At 30.6% G+C, this 13,205-nt stretch overlaps 1 protein-coding gene across 1 annotated transcript in view; it reads left to right on the top strand.

Annotated features, from left to right (window-relative positions):
* LOC119687824 (zinc transporter 2) overlaps positions 1 to 13,205 on the top strand; it is a 131,017-nt gene that overhangs the window by 110,730 nt on the left and 7,082 nt on the right. The window lies entirely within an intron of this gene.

The following is a 13,205-nucleotide window of genomic DNA, read 5'->3' as shown; positions in this document are numbered from 1 at the left end:
TGAAGGAAAACAAATAATATTTAACAAATATTATCAGTTTTTTGATATACATTCTTCAAAATATTTACTACAACTTCATAAATATAATATATAAAAGCATGAAGTTCATTGATCAAAAATTTCAATTTTAAGTCTATAGAGCAATACAATTAAATTTTTAACTAATATTTGTAGTTTCTATTTTTTTTTTTTTGAAAAATTCTACTTTATTCATCAAAGTAGTTCTTCTTCAAGAGCAAAACTATCATTCAAGTACTTCTCTAACATTTCCAAACCTCTTTCGTAGTACAATTAAACCTTGACCTTAAGATATGCTTCAATTTTAGCGAAACTTTTTCAACGGAAGCTGAAGTCTCTTTCCTTGATGCATTGTTTTAAGATCTACGAACACGTAGTAATCGCTGGAAACCAAATCTGGCGAATAAAGTAGATGTGGAAGCAATTCGAAGTATATTTTATAGAATTTGACTATGGTTACCAACGTCTTGTGACAGGACACATCGTCTTAGTGAAACATGACTTTTTTCTTTTCCATTTGGAGCCGTTGTTTCTCGATTTTCTGCTTCAAACGCAATGGTTTGACCATGTAGCAATCATTATTGATGGTTTGGCCGGTAACCAATTTCAAATTAGTTGATAAACGCAACTCCATGCGCATTCCAAAATATAAATGCCAGCTGTTTATTGTGTTTTTGGTTGCTGTGAATGAAATTCGCAGTCTACTGAAGCCGATTCTATTAACTGCCGATTCGACTTTGAAGCAAATTGATGTTTTCAAGTTTTTTCGTTCTTACATAGTAAGAACGCTCCAAACAACACCAAGAATCATCGACACGTTGTTGTTTTTGATAAACTATCAGCAAACATGGGTGACACTTCGAAAAGAGTTTTCTCTTAGACAAATTTTTTTGCAAAATGAAGCCGACATATTTTTTTAGAAATCTTTATGATGTCCGCTATCTCCTACAAATTCACTTAATGGTGTGTCAAAATGATTTTGTGGATTTTTGTGATGTTTTCTGGTATTACCACTTTTTTTGGGTGACCAGCAGTCTCGATAAGATCTGTATTTGTACAGCCACACTTAAAATCAGCAAAACACTTTTCTGCCATTTGTCTCGATGGAACAGAGTTCGGGTACCACTTATTAAGTTAAACTTAAGCTATCATGGTAGTAGTGGCACTAAAATAGCTATAACTGAATAAGTTACAAATCGTTCAAAAGTCATGAAATTTTTATGAATTAAAAAAATTCTTACTAGGGTTATTATATTAAGGTTTATTAGCAATAGATTCCTAATAACAAAATTCTCTTTGTATTTATATTTTATCCATATTTTTCATCTACTGAAAATAATAATTTTAGTGTTAAAAATAATCCATTGAAAACCTTATCATATTTTGTTTTTAGCAGATCTTTATTAAAATAGTTAAGTTTCCTATAAATAAACTCATTCAGCTTCAAAATTGTATTCTCGATTATTGTGGGTCGGCTGTGAATGTGAACTGTTTTTTTTCCCTTGCAGAAGAAGAAGAATTAAACACAATGCTTGATGAGAAAAAATTACATTTTATTTATGTTCGAAGTTGACATTTGCGTTGTTTGATTTAATGACTGCAATACATTCAAAGGCACACATACATCCCAATCTCAATCAGGCACATGTGTATGTCCTCAAGCCCCGATGCGTATAGGGAATCTTGCAATGAAATAAAATCCATGTTTATGCGACACTTTCCGTCATTTTATGCTGTACTTGGTGCCGCTATTGTGCTTTGCCTTTCCTGTTTAGGCAGCTTTTTTATGGGTACAATTTCCGCATTTTACGCGCTTCGACATTAACTCATTTATACTCGTACATACCACAGGAGGTTAAAGTGGGTTGACCCAAAAGAAAGTTCATGACGTTGCATGACGCCAGTCATTTTTTCTATACATATTATATTTTATTAGGGTTTTATTGGTTCCTTTGTTTTTATTCGTTTCCATGCACAATGAATTCATCCAGAGCAGAGAAACTGCTTTACTTTAAAACTATTTTAGCTGAAAAAAAAATTCATTCTGTTTATTTGATGATTGACTTAATAAAAAAAGTCATACCTTTACTTTTTATTTTGTACAAATTGAACCGATAAATATATTTAATACTTAATCAAGGATTTAGAAAAATTGTGTACTTTGACTATTTATAGGATTAAATGAAATTAAACAAAATCATTAAAAATTTGTATAGATAAATAGTTCTATAAAGAAAATTTAGATTTTTAATAAAATAACATTATTAATCTAAATTTAAATCAAAAATAAAAAAAAACATTCGACGTATATTAAAAAAAAACCCATTTTTTTCAATAACAGTTAATATTAGTAAATAAATACAAACAATTTCTGAAAGCTTAGTATATAAAAACAATATATTTCTAAAATCTCTCGCAATATTGATAAGACTCTATCCATATTGTTGTATACATATTGTTAAAATAATGAAGTATGAACCTCTCTTCCAAATTTCGTCGCCATAGTCCGTCAACGTGTATTTTTCCATTGTTCCGAGACATTTCTAAGGGTTGCGTAGCGGTAAAATTTTTCCGATGCAGGGTTGCTGGCCTTGCGATCAACCCCCAACTTGGAGGGCCAGATCTCCTTATTTGCTAACCCGGAGATAGGATTGGTGTTAAGTAGTTATAGAATTTCCGCTCAATTATATGTTTTCAAGTTATGCCGCGTGTGTTAAAATAATATATGCACCAAATCAAAATCACATATTTAAGAAATTAGTTCCACAAGGAATTAGTTATTATGTTTTGTAAAGTATCGCCGGTTATTGCAATTTCATTTACAATTTTAAAACAAACCGGGTAGGTTCCATCTCCAGATCATTAACCACAACAAATAATGATTTTTTGTAGATTTGAAAGTATTCCCAGAACAGTGCATGGGTACTCTTAACCTCAAATGTAGCAATTCTTTTTATTTACAAAATTATAATTAAATTTTGATTTCAATGTCAATATGACAGTAGTAACTATTTTTACTTTAATAGAAACTGTGGTATTTAATAGAGAGGTTTCGAAAAGTAGTGAACTACAACAAAAAACATTATATATATTATTTTAATTAATTGAATTTCTGGCTGACCATACAGCTGTTTCGAGTATTCCCAAATATCCATTATTAGTGGTCTCGGAACTATTTTTTATATATAATTATTCATAAATAATTTTTTTGAGACTGCAAATACCAAGGCTTGAATTTGTGCACTGCAAAATTTAAAGAAATAAACGCATGCAATAAATAATGCCTCCACAAACGTAATAGTATTGAAATTGAACAATTAAAAGTAAAAATTCCTTCTGCTCAAAAAGTACTCGGATTTTGTAAACAAAACAAACAAATTTGAATTTTATTCCAAGTTTATTTTATCTCCTTCAAAATATGCTCCTTCTAAAGCGATACACATATGCCAACGCTTAACCCAATCTTCCATACATTCTTCGTAAGCCCCTGGAAGTATGGTTTTTAGTTCCTTCGGCGAATTCTCTTTTACCGATTCAATCGACTCAAAACGCTCGGGAACAGGAAAAAGTTCGCCAGGCACCATAGATCTGGCGAATATGGTGCCTAAGCGATGACAGTAGTGCCGCGTTTGGTCAAAAAATCGCGTACTACAAGAATTTTCCATAGTAGAAATCGCCAAATGCACTTGAGATAATCTCACATTAACAGCTGCTGTAAACAAACTAATTGACAGATGGCGCTCAAATTTGTGCCATATGTCAAGAATGGGAGTACCAACATAACAAAAAAAAATTTTGAAAAAGGTCTATTACTTAAGGAGTAGTTAACAAACAACAAAATCCGGATACTTTTTTAGCAGAATTATTAAATTAATTTATTTGTTCTATAGCTGATTTATGTTTCGTTTTAATAAACCACAGCAAATTAATCTGTTTCACAGTAAATTAACAAAACTCCGAGTTCGAGCATAGAAGTCAAGTCCGGCTTTAGATCAGTTGTCTAATGAACCTTGTCCCTGAGCTCCAAGCTTGGCAAAGTACGAGTTCAACCCTTGGTACTTAGAGTGTTAATAAATTAATTTACGAATTATTAAATATAAGAAAGAATTCCGAGACCACTGCTGATGAAAAAAATTAATAAAAAATAAATAAAACTTTTTGTTGTTGCGATTCAGTAAGATTTGAAACCTCGCTATTAAATATAATTGTTTATATTAAGTAAAATAATCGGTAGCGTCAAAACTGACGTTAAAATGCAATTTAAAAATTTTATGTGTAAATTAAATATAACCATAGACTCAATCATAGACTTAAAAACTAAATATTCAATAATATTATTTATCTGAAATTCAACAAAAACCTATTTAGTTATTGTCATTAACCTGGTGAACTATAAATACACCTTTTTCAGATTCAACCAAATCATTAATTAATAAATGACAAAAACTATTTACCCAAATTTGATGTGACCTTAATGTGAAAAACAAGAAATACATATTTAATTTTGAACGGAATTTTCTTATCAAAACTCATCCAACCAGCCCGACTATTCAGTGAACTCCATATCATTGTCCCTGTTTACGTTTCATTACCCCATTCAGTTAACGTCAATATTAGTTAGAGTTTTTCTTCAAGTTTTGTCGTAATTCATACGTTTGAAAACCTTTATGTAAGCAATTAAATTAGACGTTTTTCGGAATGGAATGGAAGAGCAAAAAAATGCACACCAGATATATCAAAATTTATTAAATATTTAAACAAATTTTAAAGTTTTCACCAAAAATTTTAGCAATAAATTTTCTCAACTAAACTTTTTCTTTCCACATGACTTCTGTTGTCCTTTTACTTCCGCAATTTATCATTTTCCAAAACGCCTCTTCCCATTTTTTCGAAAATTTTTTGCCAGCTCTATATAGTCGTACTTTCGTATTATTGTACTACCATTTTTGCTCCAAAAGTTTTTGTTGTTTTTGTTGTTTTTGTTTGCTAAATTTCCCAGTCATTGACAATAAATTATGGTAAAATTTAGTCCTAACTTAGAAACTGTGTGACTTTTTAAAGGTTAATTCAGCTAAACTAAAAAATTTTCGCACATTATGAGCGCTCGTATCTCAGAAACATTAGACGCAAAAAAAAGTAGTGAAATTATTCGAAGTTGGAAGTAAATAGACTGTTAAAACATTGGCTCAATGGGTTGCAGAACGAACAAGTGGTGGGTGGTATGGTATGGAGTACCAGCAGTATGGAGCTGAGAGCTGTGTGTTGGGAGTTGGAAGTTGGGAGTTGGGAGTTGGGAGAACGCCAGTCGACAGACAACAGAGTCTATCGCTAGTGCTAGTGTATTTAGTGCGATTATGCTAAAATTCTGAATTCTTCCAAATGACAAAACTAATCAAAGTACGCATAAGTTTATCTGCAATGGCTTTTGATACCTTAAGAACGGCACACCACGGCACACCACGACGCACCACGGCGCTCGATAGCGTTCCATAGCGTTCCATAGCGCTCCACGGCACGGCACGACACAATAACAAAACCAAACAGATCCTTAACCATGCGTGCATGTTGCCCGCCTGTAGCTAAAAGCCGAGAGTCAGCGAAGCGTGCCTCTAATAAATCTCATTCATTTGTGTAGCTTCGCTTCGCATTTTTTTCCCTCTGAAGTTTTGAACTTATCTTATAGTTTCCCTGAGTTTTGATGAAATAGCACGGTGGGTTGATGTCGTTGAAGATATTAAATCTTTTTTTTCCACTTTTTTTTGTTGAATTCTGCTCGTTGCTTAAATGCTGCTCAGTACTATTCGCATTGGATTGCAGTAAAACTTTTTTGCCTAAAAAGTTGCACCTTCCAATGTGGAACGTAGAAAGTGTGAACATTTAGAAAATGCTAATTGGCAAAATGCACTGCTAGCAACAGGAGCCAATGCACCAGGCACAATATCAGTGAGTGCAATTGTATTAAAGTAACTACAAATGGGAATTCACAAATAATTCTCTTCAGTTTTTATACAAACACAATTACAATAATGAGATAAGATCAGATACTTCTCGTAAAAAGTGAATACGAAATAATATATGTAAAGCAAATATTTTTAAATTTAATATATAAAAGTATCTCATGATGATTAGATACTCTTTGCAAAAAAGCAAATATATGAAATAATATTTGTATAGCATATAATTTTGAATCCAATATATTTATTTATTTATTTGTGAGTTAAAAAAGAATAAGGAACTACACTATTAGGTGCTTCGCCCTGAGTTAAAATCCAATATATTACAGTTAATTTTTATATATAATGATGATTAAAAATATGAAATAATATTTGTGTAGCAAACATTTTTAAATTCAATATATAAACGTATCTAATAATAATTAGATACTTCTTTTAAAAAGCATATATATGATAATATTGGCATAGTAAACAATATTAAACCGCACATTTTTACTACAATACATTGTGACCGAAAAGCTTCCGGAAATTTTAAATAAAACGCAAAATTCTTAATCTTCATCAATATTTATTTTATCTCCTTCAAAATATGCTCCATTAGAAGCGATACACAAATGCCAACGTTTCTTCCAATCATCAAAACATTTTTTATAGGCGCTTTCCGGTATGGCTTTGAGTTCCCTCTGCGAATTCTGTTTTACGTCTTCTATGGATTCAAAACGCGTTCCTCTGAGTGGTAATTTGAGGTTGGGAAACAGGAAAAAGTCACACGGTGCAAGATCAGGTGAATACGGTGGCTGTTCGATGGTATTTATTGAATGTTTGGCCTTAAAATCGTTGATAATGTTGAACAAATTGAGGTGAATCGGAACAAGCCGGGCGTTGACACGTCGCATACACAAATTGTCCACCAAAATCAAACGAGCCATCTCACGACCGATGCCTAGCTCTCGTGCTATCTCTCTAACACTCACATGAGGATTTTTGAACACGATTTCCTTTGCCTTTTCAATGTTTTCGTCGGTGGTAGAGGTCGAAGGTCGTCCAGAACGCGGCATGTCTTCGACGGTCGTACGACAGTCCTGAAAGGCTTTGTACCACTCATAAACTTGAGTTTTCGATAAAACTGATTCCCCATAAGCCTTTTGTAGCATTCGCAACGATTCTGCACACGAAATTTCGTTCGAAAAACAAAATTTGATGCAAACTCTTTGTTCAATATTTTTTTCCATTGTTTTTTTCGCAACGCACTACTGAGGTGAACTGGTTTCAACAGCTGCCGTAAACGAACTGTCCGACAGATCGCGCTCATTTTTGGCATAGTAATTAAGGACAGTGCTGCCAAACTACATAAACTTAAAATATCGAAAAATATACAGCGCGCGAATTTTAAATGAGAACTTCCGAAAACCTTTCGGTCACAATGTACAACAACAAATGAACACATTTTACTTTATATATTACAAAAAATTATTGTCTTATACAATATATTACTACTAAGGACTTTATTACACATTATTTAGATATTTTATTCCGTCCCTCTTTTAAATTCAAAGATTGTTCTGGCATTTCTTTGTGTCTATTTATTGTTACCCATATTCTCTCAATTTCAAATGTTTAATGCGTTGTTCATCGATTTTCTTCACTTGATTGCTTGACTGCATTTTTCCCTAAAAGCAAGAAAGTGAGAAAATATATTAAAATATATTTAAAGTTTAATATATATAAATTATAATATAATATAAAATAATAGTTAGAGTTAATTAGTATTGCCGAAAGCTACGCTTCTTGTGCCGACAAAAGAAACTATTTTCTTTTTAATTTTTTTTTGTTTATATTTTTGTTTGTGTTTTATTTTTCTAATCCTTCCAAATATTATATATTGTATTATTATATATTTATATTTTTTTTGTTTCTACATGAAACCGCCAGCATTCTTGAAACGTTGACAGTTTCATATAGAAGAGAACTTTGTAAATAAGTACACTTATAATAACTAAAAAAAAAAATCAATTTTCATCAAAAAGTTCACATAAGTCTTCTTTGTATAAATAAATACATTTATGTACTTTTAAATTTGTCCTTTTAATTTCCACCATCAAATTTTTGCAAATACTACTTTCAATAAATCTTTTTTGCTTCTTTTAATTAATAATTTCTCTACTTATTATTTAATAATTAATATTTTTGAATTAATTAAAATTTAATAAATTTTCACTTCAGCCTTTTTATCAATTCTAAAGAATTAAAAAAGTCAACTAAAAACTATTGTAAATTAATGCATTTTAATTTTAATCCTATAAATTATTATAATGTTCTTGTAAATAAAATAAATTCTTTTTTTAATGGAAAAATATTTTATTCGTATTTTTGCCACATTAAAAAATTTATTAAAATTTTGTCAAAGAGTTTTTTGGTCTTTAAATCAAATAAAAAACTTGATCTGTACTTTTTTTTAAATCTGATATTTTTAATAATCACCTTTTATTAACAAACTTCCAAATTCGACCACAAAACTGCAGGCTTAGGTATCAAATAGGTTCATTTATATTTTTATTTTCCAATTAAGTGTGATTTTCCAATGTAAAAATGCTTTAAATACAGTAATATAGAAAGGAATTAAAGAGATTCGATTATGAACATGATTATCTTATTTAAATTTATTTTATTTATCACAACAAAATATGCAACACAAACATGATTTACTTCAATACGCGCATTACGTTGTTCTGGTGGGTAATTGAGATATTTATGTTCATTAACCTATTCAGTCAAGTAAAGAGTCTATCTGTTGAAGAACATTTCCCTTGCTACCTAACAGACCTAATCAAACAAAGTAGAAAGCACTCGATATATCTTACTGAACAGGACAATCTCTTTACCTAGAGCCGTATGATTTACTTCAATACGCGCATTACGTTGTTCTGGTGGGTAATTGAGATATTTATGTTCGTTAACCTATTCAGTCAAGTAAAGAGTCAATCACACTTCCCTTGCTACCTAACAGAGCTAATCAAATAGCGAAGAAATCAAAAAAAAATCGCTTTACCTAGACCCGTATCCAGCAATTCAACAAGTGGCCTTTTAGTTATTTTCAGAGACATCAAAAAATTTTATACATTAAAATTTAAAAACTTTCAACAATAGCTGGAAAATAAAGATGGAAGAATCGCTTGGTACACAATAATTCTTAAGGTACTTTTTGAAACGCTCTATAAATAGTGGGAATGAACACTAGTTTGATTGTTTTGTGGGAAGCTGGCTGTTATCTCTTCGAAATAATTAAGAATTTAATAAATAATTTAAGAATTTTTAAAAATCTTATAGGTTTTTTGACTTATATTAGGAAAATATAACAATTTTATGTATTTAGCATTTTAGGGACACTATTCAAATAAGTTGATACTGCATTAAAATTTCAATACCTGCTACTCTCTTTATTTCTATCGATTTAATTGCTATCAGTAGGTTTTATTATGATAAAGACAGGTACATAACCTAGCTAATGGAAAATGAGCTTAAGTTTCTGAAGTCCTCCCAAAAATCATCATCAGCAAGTTTCCAGAAATGAAGCTGTGATTTCTTTTTTCTTAATTTTTTTTTTATATTTTTAACAACAATATAAAAAAAAAAAAGATTTGACCAATTAGCCTGAAAAAAAACACTTTATTAAAATTGTTTGATCACAAATAATTAACATAAAAATTTAAATATAATATATAAGAATTATTTCCAAGACCACTGATGAAACAGCTGTATGGTCAGTCAAATTCATATAATAAAAATAATATAAAATAAATGTTTGTTGTTGTGGTTCACTACTGTTCGAAAAAACCTCTTTATAAAAATATAAATTAATAAATAAATTAATTAATTAATATTAAATTTATTTATTTGATTTAAAATAATTAATAAATATATAATTATTTTAAGTTTTATGTAAATTTTCATTAAAGATAATCATGTTTATTACCAATGAATATGACTTCTTAATAAGATAATAGGTGACTACAAGTTAAATTGCTGGGTAGGGGCCTAGCTAAGGTGTTTATTCTGTTTAGTGTAATTGGATCTTTTCTTTCATTTGATTTGATTTGATTTGATTTGATTTGATTTGATTTGATTTGATTTGATTTGATTTGATTTGATTTGATTTGATTTGATTTGATTTGATTTGATTTGATTTGATTTGATTTGATTTGATTTGATTTGGATTTGATTTGATTGATTTGATTTGATTTGATTTGATTTGATTGATTTGATTTGATTTGATTGATTTGATTTGATTTGATTTTGATTGATTGATGATTGGATTTGATTTGTTTGATTGAATTTGATTTGATTTGAGATTTGATTTGATTTGATTTGATTTGATTTGATTTGATTTGATTTGATTTGATTTGATTTGAATTGATTTGATTTGATTTGATTTGATTTGATTTGATTTGATTTGATTTGATTTGATTTGATTTGATTTGATTTGATTTGATTTGATTTGATTTGTTTAAGACGTTACTTTTAAAGGCATAAGACCTTCACAAAGTGTTGATCCATCAGTCTTTTATGGATTGAAGAATATTTACAATAATAAAGACAGAGAAGATAGGTGAGAACTTTTCTGTTATTACCATCTGCAGTTTGATTTAGTCTAATAATATGTCCAGAGGGTTAGAAATATCTAAGTTTATGTTATTAAAAAATCTAATTGACAAATCCTGCATTTTAAATGAAATTAAGCAATTAAACTTAATGCAATTTCAAAACTAACTACAAAGTACCATTCACTTTGTGTTAAATGCCATTTTTTAATGCGATACTTAAATAGTTTTTATTTCAATAAAAGAAATAATGTACTAAATGAAGCGATTAAATGCAGTTATAAAAAATTGTATTCACTCTCTTGACAGTAAATATGAAAACCAAGCAACATATAATTGCGAACAACTCATTAAAACTTCAAAATTGTTTTCATTGTGGAAATGAAACTTTAGAAAAATTCCATTAATTAGCCCTTAAAATAAATTGAATAATAAAAAGTCCTTGCCACAGACACAGAAACTGTGTGTCCAACTATGGCGATCATTTTGAAGCCGTTTAAAATATTTTATCACATGTTCTGAACTTTACATAAATGTCATCATACTTAACCATTATGTCTCATCATTAGTGGCTAGGATTGCACTTAAAACTTTTTCTAAACAAGCACCATGGAAACCAACCAGAGCCGAGTACCAAGTGTAATTCCAGCAATTCGACCAACTGACAACTTACAACTGCTGGCACAAAAGCAACATAAACAACAGCAGCAACAGCAACAACAACAACACCAACAACAACAGCAGCAGCTAAAGCAACTGCAACATTTAAATGAAAAAGCACATCTACAACTGTTCCGAAATTAAAAATGAACAGCTTCATTAAAAAATGTGCGGTCATGAGCAGAAAATCCTTGACGTACTCGAACACACAAACCCTAGTCCTGAGTACGTGGAAATAAAGTTTCCAGTTGTAATAAATACACAAATAAATTAAATACGAGAAACCATGAACAATATCAATCTGCTTGTTGGGATAAATATTCAAATAATTAAAAGTATTTATTGAGAATACTTAATAATCACTGCTTCGGAAAAATTTTACTTTTGTGACTATAAGGAATGCACGACTAAATAGAGAAAATACTTACCATACATTGTAAAGATACTCGTCATATATATTGTATACATAGTATATATATATATTTATCGTTTTGTACTTCAACTATTAAATCTGAAAGCTTTACTAACTAACAGACTAAATATTAAATCTACAGCTGCGCTTAGTACGTTCCGACTAAAACTCCATACGAACTTGACTATAATCATGTAATTATATTAAAAATATTTGGAACACACAAAACACCTTAGTGTGATGGAGACTATATAACAAAACTCCATCGCTTTGGTAGAAAATTTGTGGTACATCTAATATCACGCTCAACGTAAGTAAACGGAGGCCCACAAGTTGAACCAAAAAGTTTGATTTGGTACACAGACGGATCAGGCACTGGTGCTAGTATTTACGAACCCAACATTAGAATTTCGGAGGTAATGGGCACATTTTTGAGTATCTTCCAAGCTGTAATTCATGCAATCAACTCATGCGTAAGATCCAATATCAGCAAAAAACCAGCTGGCGCGAGGATTATTATTTACTCTGACAGTCAGGCTGCTCTCAACGCTCTGTCTTCTTGAACTTTCAAGTCGAAACAGCTTCTCGAGTGTTATGAGCTTCTACAGTTACTTGCAGCTCGGAATAAGGTAAGTCTTTATTAAGTTCCAGGTTACAGGGAAGTTTTGGAAAATGAACAAGCTGATAAGCTCACCAAAACTGCATGAAAAACTGCTTTAACAGGCCTTAATCTCTTTTTTGGATTGAACTGGACCGGTACAAAACAAATAATCAAAGAAAGGGAGAATCATTTACGGTTGGTGTACCGGGAGGAGTTCCCAGGAATTAGAAAAAGTAAAGCACTGATCAAATCGTAATCCTACAAATATATTCTTAAATTCTCAAAAGATAATTTAAGATTGATAACGGATTTCATTACATGTCATTATGTTCGGAAAAATCACCTTCATAAGCTACGATTATCTGTTAATTCGGAATGCAGTTAATGCCTCGAAGATGGGGAAAGTACTATGCATATTCTTTGTGACTATTCTGTCACCAGAACAGATGAAGAGCTCTTCTTTAGATTTAGTACTGAACTTTGTTCACAAAGTTTTAAAAGACTTTGTATAATCAATAGTGAAATTGGTACAATAGTACTCTTCTGGCCGCAGTACCAGTTATTTGGCGAATTTACGACAATAGTTTTAATAATAATAACTAACAGACAATATGTGGACGCAATATATATACCTCAGTTTCTCAATATCAACATATTGAAAATTTATATCCGATTTGTGCATGTAAACTTTAAGAATGACACGTGGCGTCGAAATAAGGAGCTTCAGTTTATAAACTTTTGTGGCTGAAAATACAATATGGAAAGTGACCAATAAAAATACAAAGCCACTGTAAACACTGTATTTTATAAACTTAACAAATCATTATTCGTTTTCTTGCTACTGCTGAAGAATGATTAGCATGCAAATTATGTTTTGTAAAAGCCAAATCCAACTCTACAGTATTAATCAAATGTCCATCTCTATTTATCTTCTTCTTTCCTCGTGTGATTCCAACTGATCA

The sequence above is a fragment of the Teleopsis dalmanni genome, chromosome X (assembly GCF_002237135.1).
Source record: "Teleopsis dalmanni isolate 2A chromosome X, ASM223713v2, whole genome shotgun sequence".
Classification (NCBI taxonomy): domain Eukaryota; kingdom Metazoa; phylum Arthropoda; class Insecta; order Diptera; family Diopsidae; genus Teleopsis; species Teleopsis dalmanni.
Note: the sequence above shows the minus strand (reverse complement) of the source record. Positions and strands in the feature narration are given on the sequence as shown.